Genomic DNA, 25070 nt, shown 5'->3' on the forward strand with positions numbered 1-25070 from the left:
GGTCTAGTGTGTTAGCTGCATGACGCTCGATTAAGAAGTCGCGGTTCGAATCCCGATCGGTGCAACACTGATGTTAATTTTTATACCCTGAACCCATTGAAAATGGGAAATCAGGGTATAATGGTTTTGTTGAAATGTATGTAACAGGCAGAAGGAGGCGTGGCAGACCCCACAAAGTATAAATATTCTTGATCAGGGTGACGAGCTGAGTTGATTTGGTCCTGTCCGTCTGTCTGTCTGTCCGTCTGTCTGTCTGTCCGTATGTTTGAACGCGTCGATTTCCGAAGATATAAGAGCTAGAGACTTCAAATTTTTTTTAAATGTCCGTAATTACAGCGCGCATATCAAGTTTATCAATAAAAATCGATAACTCATCCCGATCTTTTTTTATCGATAAAAACCCTTATCAAAAACCAGTTATAAAATTATATCTTCTACACCTTTATTGCTAGAGTCTCCAAATTTTTAATGTATGCTTATATGCAATTTATACAATTTCGGTTTTTGTTAAAATTTACCCCCCACCCTTAAATTCACCCCCTCACCCTCACTTTTGTAAAAAGCGTATTTCAAATACTAGAGACTTGTGCTTTGGCAATTACATGAATATCCATGTTATAATCATAATCTGAAAGTTTCATAAAGATCGTACATCCACAAAAAAAGTTATTAAGCAATTAAGTTCTCATAGTAAGCGCTCACTGCCGCCCATGCGTGTTTATGCTTGTGTGTGTATATGTATGTAAATGTTTGTGTATGTGTGTGTGTGTATGTGTGTCTGTATGCGTGTGTGTGTATGTATGCCTGTGTGTGTGTGTGTGTGCGTGTTTCTTGTGTAAGCTGAAAGACGCGAAAAATTATTGAAATATCTATTGCTCCAAGGGTTCAGGGGATCTCGTAGTCGAGCAGTCTCGACTAGAGCTTTCTTACTTGTTATTAATGTTTTTTTTTTATACCCTGAACCCATTGAAAATGGGAAATCAGGGTATAATGGTTTTGTTGAAATGTATGTAACAGGCAGAAGGAGGCGTGGCAGACCTAACAAAGTATATATATTCTTGAGCAGGGCGACGAGCTGAGTCGATTTGGCCCTGTCCGTCTGTCTGTCTGTCCGTCTGTCCGTCTGTCCGTCCGTCCGTCTGTCCGTCTGTCCGTCTGTCCGTATGTTTGAACGCGTCGATTTCCGAAGATATAAGAGCTAGAGACTTGAATTTTTTTTTAAAATGACCGTTTATACAGCGCGGACGTCGAGTTTGCTTTTAAAATTCGATAAATCATCCCGTTATGTTTTTATCGAGTAAAAACATTCAAGTTCAAATCAGATGCCACTCTAGCTAATTGTGAATGATTTTTCTTTTTTTTTTAATTTCTCAAATATTCAATACTAGCTGGCCCGGCAAACGTTGCATTGCCCTCTATATTATTTCTAGGTAAAAAATTGTTGAAAGCTATGTTGTTCAGGCTGGGATACACTGATAAATTTATTAATCGGATTTTCATTCAAGCACCTTGTTGTAAACGACATTCTTCGTTTTTTGGTCGGGTGCAAGAACAAATAATGCGGATCGTTTGCCAACACGTGAGCATGCCACGTACAATTGACCATGAGAAAAACACGCATTTTCTAGATTGAGGCCACAAATAGTCAAAGATTGGCCCTGTGACTTGTTGATCGTCATGGCGAAGGCAAGACGAAGCGGGAATTGAATTCGTTTAAATTCAAAGGGCATATCTGTTGAGCTCATCGGAATCCTAGGAATAAGAACTTCCTCATCTTTAAATTTTCCTTTGAGTATCAACGCGTGAATCACATTGCTCATCAGTTTTCTTATCACCAAACGCGTTCCATTGCACAGTTTTGGTTGGTTTAAATTTCTAAGCATGCAAATCATGGAGAATTGCTCTTTTCATAGCTGTGTTCATTTCTTGACGCCGGTCAAGTTGTTCTTCCATATTGCCCATGAAGTATATTTGCAAGAATTTTTGCTGTGCATCTTCAATAGGTTGCAATGATCCAATGCGATGGCAAATCTGGCCTTGAATCTTTAAATTCAAAGCCATAGTTATAGTTATATTTACAAACACTATTTACAGAAATCTAACAAACTACATTATTCAAAATTTTTTTTTGGCAGTCATAGAAAATAAAATTTTTAACGTAAATTACCTTAAATATCCGTCTCCAATATTTTCCGCCCCAAATTATGTCATTTGGAAACAGGCATTGTATTTTTGAGTGTTCGCTAGAAAATGTCGTGATTCTAGTGTTTCGCCATAAAGCAGGGAACGCAATGGCTATGGTGACCGCTAATGGCAATGTCACTTTACCACTAAGGCAGCACAAACCGGGCGTTTCACCAGCAAACTTCAATGCGCCACAATGCTAGCAAACAACGTCCATTGGACCAATGCAAACTAAACGATTCAAGCTGTAATCAATGGTGCAATCATATCGAAACGCTGCTCGATTCAAATCAATCCTTGAACCATTTCTTATTGCCATTTCACGGGCTGCCTCTCTTTGAGAAGCACGAATTAAGGCCCTTCTTCCCTGGGTACTAACGCGGAGCCTTTCTCGGGCGATTTCTCGCTCTTCGTCAGATAATTGACTCGCGCTATTCCGTTGCCTAATTGCATTATGGGTCCGCCGGGAAAGATTAGATCTTCTAGGACGCGGCATTTTTATTAATAGTAATACTGCCCTCGCACAAAACCATATAAAACAATCGAGAAATATAAATATAAATAATTTACACAAATTTATGTTTGAGACAAACAAATACCTGAACTTTCGAGATATTTAGCTTTTGTAAAAGTCCAAAAATACAATTTTTAATAATTAACTTTTTTTTTTTTAATTTCGAATTTTGAATTTTGAATTTTTTATTTATTTTTGATTGTTAGGTTTTAATCTTTTGATTTTTTTTTTTAATTTTTCCAGATTTTTGATTTGAAATATTTATAAAGTTTAAAAGTCCGAAAATATAAAAAGCCAAAAATACACTTTTTAATAATTACCTTTTTTTTTTTTAATTTCGAATTTTTAATTTTTTATTTATTTTTTGAACAGTCAGGTTTTAATCTTTTGATTTTTTGCAGATTTTTGATTTGAAATATTTTTCCTTTTGATTTGAAATTTTTTTTTTTTTTTTTTTTTTTTTTTTTTTTTTTTTTTTTTTTTTTTGAATAGTCAGGTCTGCTCGAGGTCAGGAGACCGTAGACTGACTGACTACATTTGTTTATTTACTTCTACACTATTGTCAAAACTGTCACTGTTACCAAGCCTACTGGGTATAAAAAAAATTTGAACATTTGGGGAAAAAACCGCGTTTTTCAAGTATTCGGCAAATTTTTTCAGTATTTTTAAGACCCTATACTAAACTCGTTGCGGAGACAAATCCAACAAATCAAAAACCATGAAAATTGGTTCAGCCCAAATCAAGTTATAAGCAGTCTTCACTTTTACACAACTTTCTTTTATATATATAGATAATATGTAGATCATATGCTGAAAGTTTCATTAAATTCCGTTCAGTCAAAAACTAATAAAAAACAAGTAAGAAAGCTCTAGTCGAGACTGCTCGACTACGAGATCCCCTGAACCCTTGGAGCAATAGATATTTCAATAATTTTTCGCGTCTTTCAGCTTACATAAGAAACACGACACGAACTGCGAACTGCGACACACATACACTCACACATGCATGCACACACAAATGCACACACAGGCACACATACACACACACGCATACAGACACACATACACACACACACACGCATACACACACAAACGCATACACACACACATACACACACACACACAAACACATACACACACAAGCACCCACGCATAAACACGCATGGGCTGCAGTGTGCGCTTAGTATGAGAACTTAATTGTTTAATAACTTTTTTTATGGACGTACGATCTTCATGAAACTTTCAGATTATGATTATAACATGAATATGCATGTGATTGCCAAAGCACAAGTCTCTAGTATTTGAAATACGCTTTTTACAAAAGTGAGGGTGAGGGGGTGAATTTAGAGGTGGGGGGTAAATTTTAACAAAAACCGAAATTTTATAAATTGCATGCAAGCATACATTAAAAATTTGGAGACTCTAGCAATAAAGGTGTAGAAGATATAATTTTATAACTGGGTTTCGATAAGGTTTTTTATCGATAAAAAAAGATCGGGATGAGTTATCGATTTTTAATGATAAACTTGATATGCGCGCTGTAATTACGGACATTCTAAAAAAAATTTGAAGTCTCTAGCTCTTATATCTTCTGAAATCGACGCGTTCATACATACGGACAGACGGACAGACGGACAGACGGACAGACAGACGGACAGGGCCAAATCAACTCAGCTCGTCACCCTGATCAAGAATATATATACTTTGTGGGGTCTGCCACGCCTCCTTCTCCCTGTTACATACATTTCAACAAAACCATTATACCCTGATTTCCCATTGAAAATGGGTTCAGGGTATAATAATCAAATATTTGGCCAATTAACAAACGCACGTGCAGCAGGTACAACAAATACATCACATCAGCTGTTAGTTTCGTTTAGTTTTGGTAGATGGCGCAGCAACAGTGAATCTATTTGAGTTTTGCCAGCGCCTCTAGCAGGAGTGGGGTGGTCTAGTGTGTTAGCTGCATGACGCTCGATTAAGAAGTCGCGGTTCGAATCCCGATCGGTGCAACACTGATGTTAATTTTTATACCCTGAACCCATTTTCAATGGGAAATCAGGGTATAATGGTTTTGTTGAAATGTATGTAACAGGCAGAAGGAGGCGTGGCAGACCCCACAAAGTATATATATTCTTGATCAGGGCGACGAGCTGAGTTGATTTGGCCCTGTCCGTCTGTCTGTCCGTCTGTCCGTCTGTCCGTCTGTCCGTCTGTCCGTCTGTCCGTCCGTCCGTCTGTCCGTCTGTCCGTATGTATGAACGCGTCGATTTCAGAAGATATAAGAGCTAGAGACTTCAAATTTTTTTTAGAACGTCCGTAATTACAGCGCGCATATCAAGTTTATCATTAAAAATCGATAACTCATCCCGATCTTTTTTTATCGATAAAAAACCTTATCGAAAACCAGTTATAAAATTATATCTTCTACACCTTTATTACTAGAGTCTCCAAATTTTTAATGTATGCTTACATGCAATTTATACAATTTCGGTTTTTGTTAAAATTAACCCCCCACCTCTAAATTCACCCCTTACCTCACTTTTGTAAAAAGCGTATTTCAAATACTAGAGACTTGTGCTTTGGCAATTACATGCATATTCATGTTATAATCATAATCTGAAAGTTTCATGAAGATCGTACGTCAATAAAAAAAGTTATTAAACTATTAATTTAATTTAATTTATAAGGAACACTTTATTTTATATCAGTATTTACACAAGTGTGAGTGATTTACATGTGAAAGTTAAGAGTACAGGCCATAAACCTTTTCTGCTTAAATGTTAATATTATTTGTTCAGGAAATTTAATTACATTTAGAAACATTATTTTTCAAGGAAAAGTATAAACAAAAACCTCGTAAATTGACTTAAAGACTAAAAACTTAAAATTAAAATTAAGACTAATTGCTTATTGCTTATAAGGGTTCATTACTGTTTTTTAAATGTAGGTAAGATGAATAACTACAACGGGTTACAAAATTTGTGTGCAACTTAGTCAATCTATCTGACGCTAGTTCGACTCTGGCAATATAGTGTAGCTCCGCAGTAGGGTAATGCCACGGGAGATTAAATATTCTTTTTAATATTTTGTTTTGCAAGACTTGGATTTTACAGATATGAGTCTTAGCTATATCAGCCCAAACCGGAGCCCCGTAAAAAATTGTGGACTGGAAAATTGATCTAAATAGGTACATTTTATTTTCTAAACTTAGTCGAGAGTTCCTATTTATGAATGGATATAACACTTTAATTAATATATTTGTTTTTTTAATAATAAATTGGACGTGATCAGAAAAAGTTAATTTTTTGTCTAACAAGACACCAAGATATTTAACATTGTTCTCCCAGTTAATGTCTACTTGGCTTAGATTAATAGGATGTAGAGGAATATAATTATTTTTCCTATTTCTTGTAAAGTATATTGCTTGGGTTTTTTCCGGATTTATAAGAATTTTCCACTTAGTAAAGTACGCAACTAGAACGTTAAAGGCTGCTTGGAGAGAATCTGAGATATCGGTTGCCAGTTTACCAGAGCAAAGGATTGCCGTATCATCAGCGAAAATGGATGCCGTGCATCCACTTAAAGCAGGGAAGTCGGATGTATAGATATTATATAATATTGGGGAGAGGCAGGATCCTTGCGGGCAACCTGCAGGAATATAACTTGCACGTGAATGAGCATCGCCTATGTACACTGTAAAGAATCTGTCTTTCAAGAAACTGCGTATTATTTTAATAATCTGCAATGGGAAATGTAAGAGGTTCATTTTGTACACAAGTCCTTCATGCCATACAGAGTCAAAGGCCGCTTTAATGTCTAGCAAGACCATACCCGTAGATTTGGAACTACTAAAATTGGCCTTGACAATTTTTTTAATTCTACCCATAGGTTGAATGGTATTGTGTTCACGACGGAAGCCATACTGAAGAGGCGAAAGGACATTATTACTTTCAGTAAAGTCAACTAATCTTTTCTTAATGACTTTCTCTAGGATTTTACTGACTGATGAAAGCAGACTTATTGGTCTATATGATGTAGGGCATTCAGGAGGCTTGTTTGCCTTTAAAATGGGAATGACTTTAGAGATCTTCCATTTATGTGGAAAATATCCGAGGCGTAGGCACTCATTAATAAGGAATGAAAGAAATTTGACTCCTTTACGAGGGAGGGCCAGACCTGGAGTCTTCTTGGATTTAAGCTCTTTTAAAATCGAAGATACCTCATGGACATTTGTCAGGTATGATTCGTCGTGGTCAACAGGCAGGGAGTCCAATAACCCCGTGAAACTGTTGACCTCAGAGCTAGTGGATGGATCACCGAGATTAGCTGAGTGCGAATGGTTCAAGGCGAACAATGATGCTAATAGTTCGACTTTCTTATCGGCACTTACGAAATTTTGCTGATTGTGGGTGAGTGTGGGTATTCCACTGTATTTCTTCTTGATGACTTTTGAAAGCTTCCAAAAGGGGGAAGAATTTTTTTCCAGCGAGGATAAGAGATTATTCCAGTTCTCGTTTCTGAGTTTGGATAATTCAATATTAACTAGTTGGCTGAACCATCTAACTAGAGTCAGATCACATATATTTCTGCGTCTCAACCAATTTCGACGGTGCCTGTTTCTAAGTTTTATTAGAGAGATTATATTAGGAGGTAGAGCTTTGGGAGAAGATTTGATTTCTCTTTTAGGAATACTATGCTCTTTAGCTGCAACGATCACTAAGCTAAACAAATTTATTAAATTGTCTATGTCGTCCTGCGAACTAGCGGGGAAGGAGTCGCAGTCTGGTAATAGTCGGTTGATTGTTCTACCAAACACAGTAAAGTTTGCGTTTTTGATATCATAGAAGAATTTTTTAACTTTAGTGTAATTTGAGTGCAGTATTGTTTGGACAGGGAGATGATCCGAGCCTAGATCATTTATTGCTATAGTATTGGATAACAGTTGACAGTTGTTTGAAACAAATAAGTCTAGCGTAGACGATTGATATCTAGCACTCGCTGGTACATAAGAGTGTTCATTAGGGAAATGAACTGCAAGTCCACGAGATAATGAGAAGTTGTACAGCAATGATCCCCAGACATTTGCTCGGTTACAGCCCCAGAGCCTGTGTCGGCTATTAAAATCTCCTCCTAACACTAAGTTTCCAGGAGTGCGGGTTAATAGTCGCAAATCATTTGTAAAGATTTGTTTTTGAAGGGGGTTCGCTCGACCACCACCAAAATAACAGCAAAACAGTGAAGTGCAGGTAGTTCCGTTAATGGTAATATTTATGCCAATAGATTCGATTAAATTTGTGTTAGGGAGGGGAAGCAGGGTATGGCGAATAGATTTTTTAATAATAATGGCAACCCCTCCTCCTCTTCTACTAGATCTGTCACATCTGTAACAAAAGTAATTATTGTTTTTAATTGATAATGAGCTGTTAAGCCAGGATTCAGTTAGTAGACAGATATCTACATTTTCTCTATTTAAGAAAGCAAAAAGCTCATCTTTCTTATTTTTAACGCCTCTAGCGTTCCAAGTTATAATTGAGAGATGATCAAACATTATGTACGAACTTGCATGCCAATGATGTTATTAATTCGAATTGGTCTGCCTTGGTCTTGCAGTTTCTTAAGTTTTTTATAAGCTCAAATGTAAGGGACTTGATCTCCTCCAAAGAGAAAAGATCCTTGTTGACATTAGGAGTGTGATTGCCATTATGGTTAACCCATCTGGCGCTTGAATGAAAATTTGATTTACTTAGCGTATTAGGGAACGCATTGGAGTAATCAAGCTGTGGTGGCAAAGAAATATTAGTACGATTGGGTCTTACTTGATGCGACCGATATTGAGATCTTAGATTTAGGTAACTAATCCTACTAGGGCAGTTAGCGTCGTTGGATTTATGTGAACCATTACAGTTGGCACATTTAACAGTAGATCCATCCGGACATTCAGCGGTTTTGTGAGGTCCAGCGCAGTTAGAGCAATACGACTTCACGGCGCAGCGGTTTGAGCCATGACCAAACATTTGGCAGTTGTAGCATTGAGTTATTTGGTGACTGGATTTCTTTTGATACTCCCACTTCACTCTTACATAGTTGATAACTGAGTGGTTTTTTCTAAGCTCATTGAGTGTGATGGATTTTTTGGTGAAGAAGACCACGTATAGAATTAGGACAGTGTTGTTTGGTCTTTTTCGCTGAACCAGTTTAACATCTAGACAGTTTAGACCAAGACCGATAAGCTCATTTTTTAATGAAGAGGGATCCATTTTATCTAGCCCCAACAGCAGTGCTTTGTATGGCCTGTCATTTTTATCGGCGTAGGAGAAATATTCAAATTTTCCATGCATTACACTGCACGCGGCTTTATGGTCATTTATATCGACGCAGTGGAGCTTGATTCCAATTGAAATCTTTTTGATGGAATATTTAGTGCAATTAATTTGTTTGCAGATATTATGAATTTGATCCACTGTGCATTTGAGGACCGTTATTGGGGGAACATACACTTTGTTTTTAGAACTGATTTGCTCGAGCTCATCTTCATTCTTATCAGTGATTTCGATCTCGTCGTTTGGTTGTATTAGTGTTTGCAACGGCGAGTATTAGTTTTTGTTGGCGTTTGGTCGCTGACCAGTGTCTATTTTTAGCGCAGTGCGCTTTACTTTGGGCGACATAACGGTGTCCCCTGGAGATAAAGTTCGTTTTGTTCTTTTAATCGTGGACTTGTTTTTATTTTTATTTTCTTTGACAAGCTAATCCTTAGGTACGTGCGTACAGTAAGAGAGCTAGCACAAGACTGGTTAAACTATTAAGTTCTCATAGTAAGCGCACACTGCAGCCCATGCGTGTTTATGCGTGGGTGCTTGTGTGGGTATGTGTTTGTGTATGTGTGTGTGTATGTGTGTGTGTATGCGTTTGTGTGTGTATGCGTGTGTGTGTGTGTATGTGTGTCTGTATGCGTGTGTGTGTATGTGTTCCTGTGTGTGCGTACGTGCCTGTGTGTGTGTGTGTGTGTGTGTGTGCGTGTTTCTTGTGTAAGCTGAAAGACGCGAAAAATTATTGAAATATCTATTGCTCCAAGGGTTCAGGGGATCTCGTAGTCGAGCAGTCTCGACTAGAGCTTTCTTACTTGTTATTTATTTTTTTAATATTTATTTATTTTTTTTTTTTTTAAAGAATTATTTGAATTATTATGTTAGATATAGTTAATAAATCTACATTTAATATTTTTTTTTAAGTGTTCTTACTAACACTTTCTTTTTATAGCTTCATTAGTATCACTGACTGTGAGACGTGGGCATAGCTGGCCAGACTGGCAAATAAAATACCCTTATTAGGGTGTTACTATTGAAATTATATCCTGTACTTTGTTTAGGTTTTTTTTATACCCTGAACCCATTTTCAATGGGAAATCAGGGTATAATGGTTTTGTTGAAATGTATGTAACAGGGAGAAGGAGGCGTGGCAGACCCCACAAAGTATATATATTCTTGATCAGGGTGACGAGCTGAGTTGATTTGGCCCTGTCCGTCTGTCTGTCCGTCTGTCCATATGTATGAACGCGTCGATTTCAGAAGATATAAGAGCTAGAGACTTCAAATTTTTTTTTAAATGTCCGTAATTACAGCGCGCATATCAAGTTTATCATTAAAATTCGATAACTCATCCCGATCTTTTTTTATCGATAAAAAACCTTATCGAAAACCAGTTATAAAATTATATCTTCTACACCTTTATTGCTAGAGTCTCCAAATTTTTAATGTATGCTCATATGCAATTTATACAATTTCGGCTTTTGTTTAAATTTACCCCCCACCCCTATATTCCCCCCTCACCCTCACTTTTGTAAAAAGCGTATTTCAAATACTAGAGACTTGTGCTTTGGCAATTACATGCATATTCATGTTATAATCATAATCTGAAAGTTTCATGCAGATCGTACGTCCATAAAAAAAGTTATTAAACAATTAAGTTCTCATAGTAAGCGCACACTGCAGCCCATGCGTTTATGCGTGGGTGCTTGTGTGTGTATGTGTTTGTGTATGTGTGTGTATGGGTTTGTGTATGTGTGTGTGTATGTGTATGTGTGTGTGTATGCGCTTGTGTATGTATGCGTGTGTGTGTGTGTATGTGTGTCTGTATGCGTGTGTGTGTATGTATGCCTGTGTGTGTGTGTGCGTGTTTCTTGTGTAAGCTGAAAGACGCGAAAAATTATTGAAATATCTATTGCTCCAAGGGTTCAGGGGATCTCGTAGTCGAGCAGTCTCGACTAGAGCTTTCTTACTTGTTTTTTTTTTTAATTTAAACTGACTCTAGTTTTTGACAATAGCTTTAAGAAATAAATAAATAAGTATATAAATAAAGGGTGCCTGTTTCAGGTGTGCAGAGATGGGTCACAGTGCAAAAGCATGCACCAAGCCACCTAAATGTAGCCTCTGCGTCCGGAAAGGTGAAAAGCAGACGGACCACTCAGCAGGCAGCTTTAAGTGTCCATCCTACCGTGAAGCTGCGCGTAAAATGAAATGTTAAGGTTCCTCCAGCTTAACTTAAATCACTGTGTTGCTGCCCAAGATCTACTAGAGCAGACCATAAGAAAAATTGCATTGAGGTAGCCTTTCTCAGTGAGCCTCATCATAGACAACATGGAGCCATTGCGATAGTTATACGGGCAGTGATCATACGGCACTCCTGTTCACAATAGGTGAGCCACCTGACGGGGCGCCAACCTTGTGGAGGGAATCGTGTCGGCTAGATACTTTTGATCCCGCGGCCTTTTCAGAGGCCATTCAGTCTCTGGGCACAATTGGTAATGCTGAGGCCAGAGCATGCCAAATGGTAGAGTGCTTGCAATAGGAGCATGTTACGTCGCAAGTAGTTCACGCGACAACAAGAGCCTACGTATTGGTGGAATGCACAAATAGGTGACATACGACGCAAATGCATCTAGGCGAGAAGAAGCTATCAACGGGCTCGCGGTAAGTCTACGTTTTTTGAGAAACAATTAGCTTACCAGGCAGCCAGAAGAAAGCTGAAGAAGGCCATTCGGGTAAGTAAAAGAGAATGCTTTCTAGAGTTGTGCGACTCAGCCGAATATGGCCCTTGGGGCAGGGCATATAAGATAGTAGTTAAAAGACTGTACGCAGGTAAACAGGTGCAGCCGACGGATCGTCTAGAGCTTAAATCGATTGTGGAAATGCTCTTTCCATAAAGATTAAGCTCCATTTATGCCCCGGAGTCCGAGTCTTCTAATCAGGGCTCAACGAGCACTCAAAAAATCTTAGTAGTTCTCAAAGGTCTTAGAAGCAAAACAGCTCCAGGCCCGGACGGGATCCCAAGTCGTTCGTTAAAGCTAGCCGCCGCCTTGCACCCTAGTACGTTTGCCGAATTATACAACGAATGTTTAATTCAGGAGACGTTCCCTGCAGCCTGGAAAAGTTAGAACTTGGTATTGCTACCCAAGGCTGGCAAACCACCAGATGAGCCATTTTCATACAGACCGATCTGTCTCTTAGACACCATTGGAAAGGTGTTTGAGAAATTGATCTGCTCTAGACTGGAGACTGCGATTACTAGCGCCGGAGGCCTGTCACCAAATCAATTTGGATTCCGGAAGGCCCGGTCAACAACGGATGCGCTAAACAAAGTTGTTGGTCTGGCCACTTCCGCCATCCATGGCACCAGATGGAAGCATGGGACGAAGCAATACTGAATCACCGCGACCCTGGATGTAAAGAATGACTTTAACACAGCTAGTTGGGATATGATACTAGATGCGCTATCCCAATATAATATCCCTAAATATCTAAAAGACATAATAAAGAGCTACTTCAGAGGAACAACACTTGTATACAACACGAGTGAGGGTCCCCAATCTCATACAGTGTCAGCTGGAGTACCCCAAGGCTCAGAGCTGGGGCCTCTCCTATGGAATATTATGTACGATGGCGTATTGCGCTTGGAACTTCTAGCAGGTGCGCACACCATTGGCTTTGCTGATGATGTAGCTGTCGTCTCCATAAGCAAGGAGCTTAAAGATACAGAGGATATGTGCTGCGAAAGTATCAATCGAATACGAAACTGGTTGACAGGAACTGGGCTCGTGTAGAGGCACACAAAACCGAAGTCGTATTAGTCAGCAGTCGCAAGAAAGTGGAAACTGCCAATATAAAGATCGGCAGCGTCACCATTGCGTCAACGTATCTTGGCGTCATGATAAACACAAGATTAACTTTCCGCGAGCACCTAGAATATGTGCTTAAAAAGGCAGCTGATTCTTGTAGAGCTCTCTCAAGAATGATGCTTAACATGCGGAGACCAAAACAGCAACGACGTCTCCTTCTAATGAGCCTCATTAGGTCCGTCATTCTCTATGCTGCGCCAATATGGGCAAGAGCAGTGGCAACGCCAAATCAACTCAGCTCGTCACCCTGATCAAGAATAAAAATACTGTGTGGGGTCTGCCATGCCTCCTTCTGCCGGTTACATACATTTCAACAAAACCATTATACCCTGATTTCCCATTGAAAATGGGTTCAGGGTATAAAAAAAAAACATCCCCTACTCTAACATAATTTCCGTCGCCCTTAGCACACGCGCCACTGCTTTGCTTGAGCAGCCAGTAGCTTAAATATATTAGCTTATTAAGAGAGCGTCATCAGACAAAACTACAGTAACGGCTAGAAAATCTAGAAATCAATGGAACTTCTAAGAACGTGAGAAAAGGCGAATATAAATATATAATCCCAAGTTAGAAAACTCTACTCGAGAGTGCTCGACTAGAACTACCCTGAACCCAACTAATAAAAATGCCCCTTTAGTATGGCTAAGATTTGTATTTTGATATGTTTAAAAATATAAATGAAATACAAAACTCACTTAATAAAATATATAAAAATATTTTGAAACTATTAAAAAAATTAACATTAGCTGCATCGCTCTGGCCCGAATCCAGCAATCTTGAGAGGGCTTGACCGCGTGACTCGATTGCTGCCGCCCTCCCGGGTGCAAATGCGTGGGCGTGGTCGGTGAGATTGAACCGCGTAGTCACCTAACCTATAACTGGTACCTTTCCCTCCTTTTGTTCTCTAACACTGCATGTCCCGTAGATACTTACAAATGTCTTATGAGTTTTGGCCCTGGTGAGACTGAGTTCTTACCTCAGCTATAGAAAAGTAACCTTACAAGTGGCGCCCGAGCAGGGACTGCGGGGCTGGAGATTGCGTGGTATACAGGCGGCGTAAAAACCCGCCTCAAATAAAGGTGCTGGGTAATAGAGGTGACTGGAGAGTTGTTGGTGGAGGTTAGTTTTGTTGGAAAATATGAAGTTAAGGTAATATGCGTATGTAGAGCAGCGAAAATAAAAGAAACAAGTAAGAAAGCTATAGTCCAGACTGCTCGACTACGAGATCCCCTGAACCCTTGGAGCAATAGCTATTCCAATAATTTTTCACGTCTTTCAGCTTACACAAGAAACACACACACACACATACACAAACAGTTGAGTTGCGTTTTCGTGGAGTACGGTCAACGTGATCGTGATCCATCGTGGACAATAGCTTGATCTGTGTTTTTTCCTGTGAAAGTGGAAAGAACTGTAGACAACGTGGTTGCTGTGGGCGCGACGCACCCAGCGACGGCAAAAATTATCAAAGACTTACTTCGCGGCGGTCTCGCGGAGTACCCCAGTGGTACAATCCGGTGGTGCAAGAGAGGGGGCAATAGCGTCACTGTTTTTGGCGTCAGGGCTTTCCTCTTTCCCTTTCTTTTTTTTAAGCGCGAAAAGATTTGTCACATTAGGCGTCACATTTGTGCAATTAATAAAAATCAGGTGCGTTCACTCTAACAGCTGTTAGTAGTGCTGGAAATTGCAGCGGACAATCAGCTGCTCACTAACTTTGGTGAGTTGCTAAGTCTCGGCAAAGACAGCAACCTAGCTGCTGGTGTGAGGTAGCAGGTATTAAAAGTAGTGCATACTTTCGGGCTCTTGCTGAGGTTAAGTTGAGTTTAAGTTACTGCGGTCTCTAAACTCAAATTATATTAGTAGGCAGTGCCCACTACAGGCTTCACGCCGTGGCTTCGCGCCGTTCCTCGTTGCAGCGATCGCCGCAGCAACAACAGAGGGCGTTGCCGCAGCCGTCGACTTGTAATCAGTCTCCAGTGGTTGAGTGCCAGGCACCCAAGTTTTTAAAAGAAGCGTTAGCTCAAATAGGAGTTACGCTAGAGGGTTTGTCTGCCCTATTTGGGGGGCAGCGGCATATAAATGCACTAATGAGAGAGGAGCTGGCTAGGCTGGTCAGTGTCCATAAGACGGCCGAAGCATTCTGCAACCGACGCTGGTCAAGAAAGTACAGCGAGCGTTAGTGCTACAGCAGGTAGTAATACGCCCAAGCGGTCGCGGGAAGTTGCCACTGAGCAGAGGAAAACTCCCTCGAAAAAGCCGAGGTACAATAAAAGCGCAGCAAATCCAATAGAGCCAATGGCTCTACGGGCTGCAGCCGATAAAACCAACCAGGCAGGTCGACAGACGAGTTTGAACAGCTGGACGGTTGTTAAGGGACGCAAGCCGCTGCAAAAACGTTCCAGAAGTGACGCCATCGCGGTTTCAGGTGTAGGTGGTTGCAGGTGGTTGCGGACATGTTTCGCGTAGTCAAGAGCGACCCAAATTTAAAGCATCTGAGCGGCGATGTCCAAGGTATTAGGAAGACAGCTAAGGGGGACCTTTTGTTGCAACTTAGTAGGAAGCCGGAGCATAGCGCTGAGGCTCTGCACGAAGCTGTAGGCAAAGCCTTGGGTGACCGAGCGGTAGTTAAAATACTTACCGAATCGGCTCAAATTGAGATTCGCGACCTAGTTGAGTTAGCAAGCAAAGAGGAGATCTTGGAGGCAATTAGGGTGGAGTTGAAGGATAGCTCACTCCCCATTGAGGCTATCAAATCGCTTGACAGGAGCTGGGCTCGTGTAGAGGCACACAAAACCGAAGTCGTATTAGTCAGCAGTCGCAAAAGAGTGGAAACTGCCAATATAAAGATCGGCAGCGTCACCATTGCGTCAAATAGAGCGATAAAGTATCTTGATGTCATGATAGACACAAGATTCACTTTCCTCGAGCACTTAGAGTATGTGCATAAATAGGCAGCTGATTCTTGTAGAGCTCTCTCGAGAATCATGCTTAACACGCGGGGACCTAAACAGCAACGACGTCTCCTTCTAATGAGCGTCATTGGGTCCGTCATCCTCTATGCTGCGCCAATATGGGCAAGAGCGATGGCAACGCTGAGCTACAGCCGGGACATTTGCGCGATCTACAGACTGAGCGCAATCAGAGTCAGCTGCACTTTCAGGACTATCTCCGATGACGCGGCGCTCGTCATAGCCGCTATGGTGCCACTGGAGTATTTGGTCGCCGTGGAGCGGAATTCGCACGCGCTTGCGCGACTGGCAAAGAAAGTGGAATAGCTCAGCTAAAGGGCGGTGGACGCACAAGCTCATCCCGGAGCTTGAACCATGGATCAATCGCAAACACGGCGAGGTAAACTTCTACCTTACGCAGATCCTCTCTGGACATAGATGCTTTCGAAGCTATTTGAAACGCTTTGGCCACGAGGAATCTGACGAGTGCCCCTGGTGCGAGCGAGGGCATGTAAGGTAGCGCACAGTGCTTGCGAAGCAATGCTTTACGACCATCCCGCAAGCATCGCGCACTATCCTAGCCACCACGCAACTTTCAACTTGTATTATAAATATAAATAAATAAACGAATATAAAAAAAAAACACATACACAAACACATACACACACATACATAAGCACACATACACACAAGCACCCACGCATAAATACGCATGAGCTGCAGTGTGCGCTTACTATGAGAACTTAATTGTTCAATAACTTTTTTTATGGGCGTACGATCTTCATGAAACTTTCAGATTATGATTATAACATGGGTATGCATGTATATGCCAAAGCACGAGTCTCTAGTATTTGAAATACAAATCTACAAATGTGAGGGTGAGTGGGTGAATATAGGGGTGGAGGGTAAATTTTAACAAAAATCGAAACTGTATAAATTGCATATAAGCATACATTAAAAATTTGGAGACTCTAGCAATAAAGGTGTAGAAGATATAATTTTATAACTGGTTTTCGATAAGGTTTTTTATCGATAAAATATCGGGATAAGTTATCGATTTTGAATGATACACTCGATATCCGCGCTGTAAATACTGTAACGAACCTTCGGTTTATCCCGAGTCTAAGCTGGGCTAGTTTCAGCTGACTGTGGATTCGTTGCCAACAAATTTATTTGTTGAAGCCCCTGCGATAATTAATTAGTCTTGTGGTTTAGGTTTTATAGCGTAATGGTATATTTTCTTAAATAGATATGAATTGTACACGTCACTTATGCAAATGTATGTGGCTCGCTGGTTTGCTTAGCGACGCACACCTACTGAGCGCTTGTTCAACGCACTCCGGCTGGGAGAGTGTTATGCTGAACACGCTAGCTCACCGTAAGGATTTGAGAAACGCCAGGATCTGGATCTGTAAACTCTGGCGGTTCGCCAGCTATGCAGATCTCTCCTACTATCTCGCTCACTCACAGTACAACACTAGCTTCGTTCACTCACAAGCACTTCTCTTACGCACGGCTACGCGAACTCACCCAGGTGTGCAGGCCTCGCTTACGTTGCTGATATGCACCGATGTCCTGATCGGCGCCTGCTGCTGATCTGCAAGGATTCTCACTGGATGTCCTTGCTGTTCCCTCGATGTCCTTGCTGTTCCCACGATGTCCTGGGAGTCCTGATTTACCACTCGCGTTGACTTTCACTTGACTTTCTTCACGCACTTTCGCTATATAGCTTCTCACCGGTATATTCTCGACTTCTTTTACTTCTTTTTCTGACTCTTTCTGACCCCCCGTATGGAGCCGCTGGTGGCCTTTTATACCCCAGCCACAGGCCCTGCCTCGTGTGGTAACGGGGCCTGTTCGGTTCTAGAGCGGGGCCTTCCTGCTGCTCGTGCCCATAAAACGGTAAAGTGGCGTGATCTGGGTGACGCCACTTTGCCGCCAAATTGCGTGGCAGCCTCCCATTGGCCGAAGTACCGTTGTTGCCATGCAAGTGAAAACGTCCACTGCTCTCACCCGGCCCGAACGGCACCTCGGCTAACGGTCATCGATGATCGTCGTGCGTGCGACGCGAACCCATTGCTGAATCTGTAGGAGCGAAAGAGCCCGCCTCTAACAGGACTTTGACCCCCTTTCCAGTGCGAGGGTCGCTCCTACAGTATTCGCGTCGCTGTGTGGAGCAACATGTATATGCACGTATATGCATATAAACGCACAGCAAATACATACGTTTATATACATTAATACGTGCATACCTATATTGCTCCTCACAATACGGACATTTAAAACAAATTTGAAAACTATAGCTCCTATATCTTCGGAAATCGACGCGGTCATACATACGGTCGGACGGACAGACAGACGGACAGGGCCAAATCGACTCAGCTCGTCGCCCTGATCAAGAATATATACACTTTGTGGGATCTGCCACGCCTCCTTGTGCCTGTTACATACATTTCAAGAAAACCACTATACCCTGATTTCCCATTGAAAATGGGTTCAGGGTATAACAAGTAAGAAGACTCTAGTCAAGACTACTCGACTAGGAGATACCCTGAACCCTCTAATTTGATATTCTAATTACTCTGCACTTCTTTTGGGCGCACATACATACACACGCACGTATTAGAACGCGCTCCGCAGTAAGCAGCGACTGCGCTTGGGCTGCGCTGAAGTGTGGACAACATTATAAGAATTTATTTGTTGAAAAATTTGATTTTTAGGCGTACAATCTTAATTAAACTTTCAGAGCGTAATCATATGGGGAAAATGTATGTACATTCCAAATCACACGTCTCTAGTGCTTGAAATACGCCTTTTACAAAGGTGACGGTCAGGGGTTGGATATAGGGGTGGCAGATAAATTACATCAAAAATCTAAATTATATAAAATACATATAAATCTACATTTGAAATTCGCAATTTCTAGCTCTAAAGGTGTAGGAGATATAACTAAATAATTAGCTTTCGATATGGGATTTAATCGATAATAAAATATCGGGAGTAGTTATCGATAAACTCGATATGCGCGGGATATACACGGACCTAGGAGTTTTCAAGTCTCTAGCTCTTATATCTTCTGAGATCGACGCGCTCAAAGAAAGTAAAGCGAAGTGAAGATACGATTAAGAGACAGTAAAAATAGAATAAGAAAGTAATATGAAATGGAATAGAATAAGACGAAATGTAAAAAGTAAAGAAAAAAAATAAAAGAAAAGAAAGTAAAATAAAGCGGAATAGATTAAGATAAAGCAAAGACGAGTAAAATAAAGTCGAGCGAAGCGAGGCGAAGTAAAAGCGAAGAAAATAAAGCAAAGTCAAGTCAAGCGAGGTAAAGCGGAGCAATATGGAATAAAGTAAAGTATAATAAAGTAAAGAAAACTGAAGCAGAGTCTAGTAAAGTAGAAAGAAAAGGAAAAAAAGTAAGGCCGGAGTACGGGGGAGTGTTGCGAGCATAGCAGAAGGAAGGAGGGGATGGAGAGGAAGATCGTCGCGACGGTGTCGATAGGGGGTCAAAAGATGACTGCCACGATCGGCATAGGGGCCAGTCGCAGTACTGTAAGCGAGGACTGCGTGCTCCAACGAACGATGCGGGCCGAGTACAGCGACGTGGAGTCAAGGATCAGGCTGGCCGACGGGTCAGCCCTGAACATCACAAAGATGATAAGGACGGACGTGGGTCTAGCAGGGAAGACGGCTCAGGCGATTCTGCTCATAATGCCGACCATGCTAGACCACGTCATACTCGATTGGTCTTTTTGTGCGCCATCAGCACCACGGTGCGTATTGGCAACGCCGTGTTGGTGATGAGGATGATGGAAGAATCAGAGGAAGAACCGCCAACGTCGGATGTACAGGGCGCGCAGGGAAGTAGCATCCGATCCAGAGGACAGGACTAGCTCGCTAGTGAAGACACGAAAGGAACGCCCGAACGTGAGCTAGGGGAGGATCTCCCGGTGGTGAGGATGGATAAGAAAAAAAGAAGCAAGGAACTGGATCAGAGAAAGGGAGCAGGGCCTCCCGTGGGAGCGACAGAGCAGAGCGAGGACCAGAAGGGTGGACTCAGGGAGCGGCCACTAGAGATCAAGGCAATCGAGTTAGAAGAGGAGGCGAGCCCGGAGAGGGCCCGCCGATGAGACAGAACAGAGAGAAATGTATGATCCACGCCTGGTAGTAAGAAATGGCCGGACGAGTTGGAGGACGATTTGCAGGAGTTTTTAAAAGCAGAGCTGGCCCCCCTTTCGAAGACCTCAAAGGAGTGACGCACATAGCCGAACATAGTATCAGGATGAGGGACGACAAACCTTTCAAACATAAAAAATCCGGCTATGCAGAAAGTGATAGATGAGCAGGTGGACGAACTACTTCGAGCTAAGGCCATTGAGCCGTCGAAGAGCCCACACAGAGCACCCATAGTCTTAGTCAAGAAAAAAACTGGGGAGTGGCGCAGATGCGTAGATTATCGACAGATCAACGCCCACTCGATCCCAGATGCGTACCTTGTTCCGAGGATCCTTCACATTCTGGAAAGGCTACGACACGCACGATTTATATCCACGCTGGATCTAAAGAGCGGTTACTGGCAGATCCCAATGGCGGCGGATAACGAAAAAACAGCACGTGGCTAATCTGAAGGAAGTTTTTCGGGGATTGAGGGCGGCCAATTTGAAAGTCAACAGGAAGAAGAGCAGCTTCCTAGGTCACGTACCTCGGTCACGTGATAAGCGGAGAGGGGATTTGCACCGATCCCGCAAAAGTCGAGGCGATTCGGAGCCTCCCAGCGCCTTCGAATCTAAAGGAGTTTCGGCAATTCCTAGGTATGGCATCTTGGTACAGGCGCTTCGTACCAAACTTCGAGTCGCCAGTACAACCGATGACGAGGCTTCTTAAAAAGGGTCAGAAGTGGATCTGGGGCGAGGAGCAGGAAGAGGCGTTGAAGAAGCTCAACGAGAACATGTTCCGAGATGCCGCCAGATACGTAAAGCGCTGCGAGACGTGCCAGAAATTCAAAAGCGTGCAACAAAAGCCGTCCGGGCAGATGCTGACCAAACAGGTGGCGAAGCCAATGTCGGTATTGTGCGCAGACTTTCGCAATGCTGTTGGTGTTCCATGATGCTTTCGCCAAGTGGGTGGAATTAGTGTCGTTGAGATGAGCCACTACCGCGCTGATATAGTTGGCGTTCCGGGAACGTATACTGTGCGACAACGGCGTACAGCTTGCGAGCAGGATCTTCAAGTCCTTCATGAAATCCTTGGGGGTGGTACTCCAATACACGGCACCTTATTCGCCGCAGGTGAACTCAACGGAGAGGACGAATCGCACAGTGAAGTACGTGGAACGAACTATTGCCCGCGATAACGCTGATAGTCAATTCAAGTGTCCCAATTCCACAGGGTTAAACCAACATTCCTAATATTAGGGCGGGAGCCATGTTTGCCCGCCGCATTATACGACGAGGTTACTCCCGGTTGGGCGACGAGGGAAATCGATTCGGGGGCCAGGATGAAGGAGACTTTTGACGTAGTACGCAGCAACCTGCAGAGGACTTCAAAGGATCAAGGCAGACACTACAACTTACGCCGGCGCGACTGGAGACCAGCTCTGGACTCGGCGGTCCCGTTACGACAGCATCAGCTGTCGAACGCAGTGGAAGGATTTGCGGCAAAACTAACGCCCAAATTTGACGGCCCTTTCAAGTTCAAGTTCATCTCCCCCAATGTGGTGTGCCTGACGAAGGAAGGCGAACGCAAGAGGAAGGTGGCCAACATCGCACAGCTGAAGCCGTTTTACGAAGGAGACACGATCCCGGAAGTTGATGTCGGGGAAACGGTGTGCGAGGCGCCGCCGACGTTGTCTCCCGACGATGACGACGGAGCGTCTTGCGAGACCTATTGGTCTCGTAAATCACAAACTTCCCCGTAGAAACCTCCTCATTAACGTTAACTCCAACGCAGTAGATATTGGGCCATTTCGGTAATTAACACGAATAAAACCAGAGAATTAAAGGTTTTAAATTTGCAGGAAATTGCGAAGATGGAAAAGGTCATAGAAATCAGTAGCGATGAGGAATTTGTGGACATGGAGCGAGAGGAGTCGGAGCAAGGCTCAGTCCGTATCGAACACGTGAGCAGCGATGATACAGAGCCGTTCTCCCGTGAAGAGGCGCGAGGCCGGCAGAGGGGCAGAGATTACTACCGCCGCCACGTTTTTTGCACACGGTCCACCGTTCAACAGTGAACGTGGCCTCTCGGCTGGATGGCCTCGTAATGTTGATGCAGGCGAATCACACGACCGTGTACATTCAGATGCCTGGGGTCAGGTGAGCGAGTCCGACGCCTTGGACGGCGAGTGAAGAGGAGGAGGCCCCAGCGGCAGGAGTGATCGATAGATCCCCGTAGACTGCGGCGCGGGACGTGGCCAGAAGGGGGGACTCGAGGGCGTCACCCCAAGCCAACAGGTTGTGGATGCGTAGGGGTGAGGACAAAATCGGGGCCGAGAGTGTAAGCCCTGGAGAAAGTGGCGGCGCTAAACCACTTATCCAGCGCCGGCCCAATACTGGAGGGAAGCCTCCGGCAGGAGTCTCCTACAGTTACACTACGCTACGCGCCGAGCACAGTCGAGAATCGACGCCTACTGCGCGAGCCCAGCTCCAGCACGGAGAAATCGCCGGAGCGGAACCAGACAGCCAGGCTCGGACGCCGCCGACGACGAGCAGTCCTGTCATTGCTTTCACAGCTAGGTTCGTACTATATTTGTGTGCTAGTTCACACGTTAAACCATCACTTATATATGCACCTTCGAGAGCCTTTGCCAGGGTTTCCACCTCTTGGGTGTATTGATTATTGGCAGTCTTGCTTCTTTGTTGCAGGTTAAGGAGTTTTGCAGATATTACCTCTACAGATTCACCTTCAACTGCTTTTGATAAGTGCGTAACAATGGCAGAAATTGTCTGCTCATTGCTTATCAAATTCCGTGTACGACCCTTTAGCTTTGTTTTTATATGATTTATGGCTACTACTTCGTGGCTGCCCTTTAGGGAATCTATAAGCTCTAATGCATCCACGAAACTACGGAGATTTTCAGCCTTTCCATCGAACTCTGGTATATGTGAAAAAATCTACGACCGTTTGGGCCATTGTGCCTTTGAATATCTTTATATCAATTTCGGATACATGGAATGTAGCAGGCGTGTTTACCATATTTGGTACAAATATATCACAAATGTGTAACGTGTTACAGTATATTGCGCAGATGGTGGATTAAAAGTGATTATGCAGTGTACGCACTTGATTCGGCCATTAGGTCATCGGGAAGAGGGAAAGGGGTATGAAAGGAGGAACTGCAACTCCTAGCGCTATATATATATTTATTAAATAAAATCGCGTGCGAACGACTATCATCGGCCACTCTAATGAAAAAAAAGAATAGAGAGAGAGAGATAGAAAAGATCTAGATACACACAAATATACCTGTCCAAATCTGTGCCTGCTCAGCGAAAGTCGGCCTTAGATATTAAGGTGACCGACCATGCCCACCCTACCTTAATCCCTGGCTACCTGCCTTTATTAACAGCGATCCCATCCCCAGTTTGGAGAGCTAAGAAAACATACAAGACGCGCCGCATGGCCCCAAAATAATCAAACAGAGTTAAATGTCATTACATTTAATGTAAACATATAATTATACATTATTGTTTTGGGTAAAAGGCAAAAGAGAAGATACAGAAAACACAAAACGATAAGGGAGCTTTTGTAGAGCTTTTTCTCTCAGATCTAGATCAGCTATTCGAAATCTAAATAATAAGAAGATTATGGCCTATTGCATTATGTTTTTTTTTTTTTTTCTAAAGCAGCGTGCTGATTTAAACGCTGACAGAATGTAATAATAAATGTACAACGTGTTAAATATCAAATAATGCAACACTTCCAGCAATGACTATAAGATACTATAATTTATAAATGTTACTAACAAAAAAATATATATATATATATAATGCATGTGAAAACAAGTAAGAACGTTGCAATCGGGCGATACCGATAGCAGAAGACTCATTCACAGCCCAAACGCTATCAACCAGAGTATATAGTGCAATTTTCAAGTCTAGTGCGCAACAAAAAACCAGGCTTGATGCCATTAAAATTGGAAAATCATCGATAGCTATTGCATTCAAATTACATACATATATAATTTATACAACTCTGATTTTTATTATATATTTATATCCATACATTGGATACCGGCTTCAAGCTAACAGCAGATCAGCGCGATTTTCCTATGCTTGTGCACACACTCATCGTCTATTCTATGCGTACAGACAGAAGCGCGCCTTTTCTCACATTCTTAGAATTTCGATTGATTTCTGGACTTTCTAGCCGTTACTGTAGTTTTGTCTGATGACGCTCTCTTATTAAACTATTATATTTTAGCAACTGATTGCTCGAGCAAAGCAGTGGCGCGGGTGCTAAGGGCGACGCAAGTAATGTTAGAATAGGGGAGGTTCGAACCTTTACTGTGTTATTTTTTGTTATTTTTTCATACATATTTCGTTTTAAATAAAATAGATATTTTATTGGGAAGGTGCGAGCTTGACTGAATGGCACTTAATACTTTTCATTTTCTTAGTCGAATAATTTTATAAGTTTAAATTTGTTTCTTCTTAAATAGCCCTCAAATACATATACGCAAATACATACATATGTATATATAATTATATATGTAAGCCTGCACGCATAGCATCAAGCATTCCAGCCTTATACACGCGCTCATTTGTATGTGTGTATGTATGTACACATAAATGCGTGCTCTAGCATATTCTAAGAATCCCGTTGCGATTGATTTGTCTTTTAAAATTTCCAGCCGCTACACTGGCTTTTCTTTGCTATGCGGCGTCATAACAATAATGTGATTTCGTTTTAACTACTCGTGATCGAAACGACGCGGTGGTGCTGTAGGCTGATCTTTATTTTAGCTATTTTGACAAACATGCTGTTTGGGTTGGGTGCGAGTTCAAATCCCGCTGAAAACACTTTTTTGTAAATTGCAAATTTTTGTTAGTTTAGCTTTTTTATATTTTATTAATTTTATAAAAATGTTTCCTTCCGTGCTATCAATGCCTATTAAGCCTACTTATGTGTACATATACATAAATAGATGGCTGACGCATATAAATGTCGCAATTCGGGCACTGTAAATGCCGATTGCCACGCCCCTAGTGGCCGTAGACTCCTCAATTTTAGCCAGTTTTTAGAACGA

At 42.1% G+C, this 25070-nt stretch overlaps 1 long non-coding RNA gene across 1 annotated transcript; it reads right to left on the reverse strand.

Moving 5' to 3' along the window:
• Positions 1-1449: 1449 nt before the first annotated feature.
• On the reverse strand, positions 1450-3483 carry LOC149270947 (uncharacterized). The gene is made up of 3 exons (XR_016271648.1): positions 2784-3483; positions 2168-2697; positions 1450-2043 (listed from the first exon to the last, which is right to left on the reverse strand). It is a non-coding gene; the product is annotated as an uncharacterized LOC149270947 (long non-coding RNA).
• Between the last annotated feature and the right edge of the window lie 21587 nt (positions 3484-25070).

This window comes from Drosophila arizonae, chromosome 2 (assembly GCF_054131065.1).
Source record: "Drosophila arizonae isolate 15081-1271.41 chromosome 2, UAZ_ARI_1.0, whole genome shotgun sequence".
Classification (NCBI taxonomy): Eukaryota; Metazoa; Arthropoda; class Insecta; order Diptera; family Drosophilidae; genus Drosophila; species Drosophila arizonae.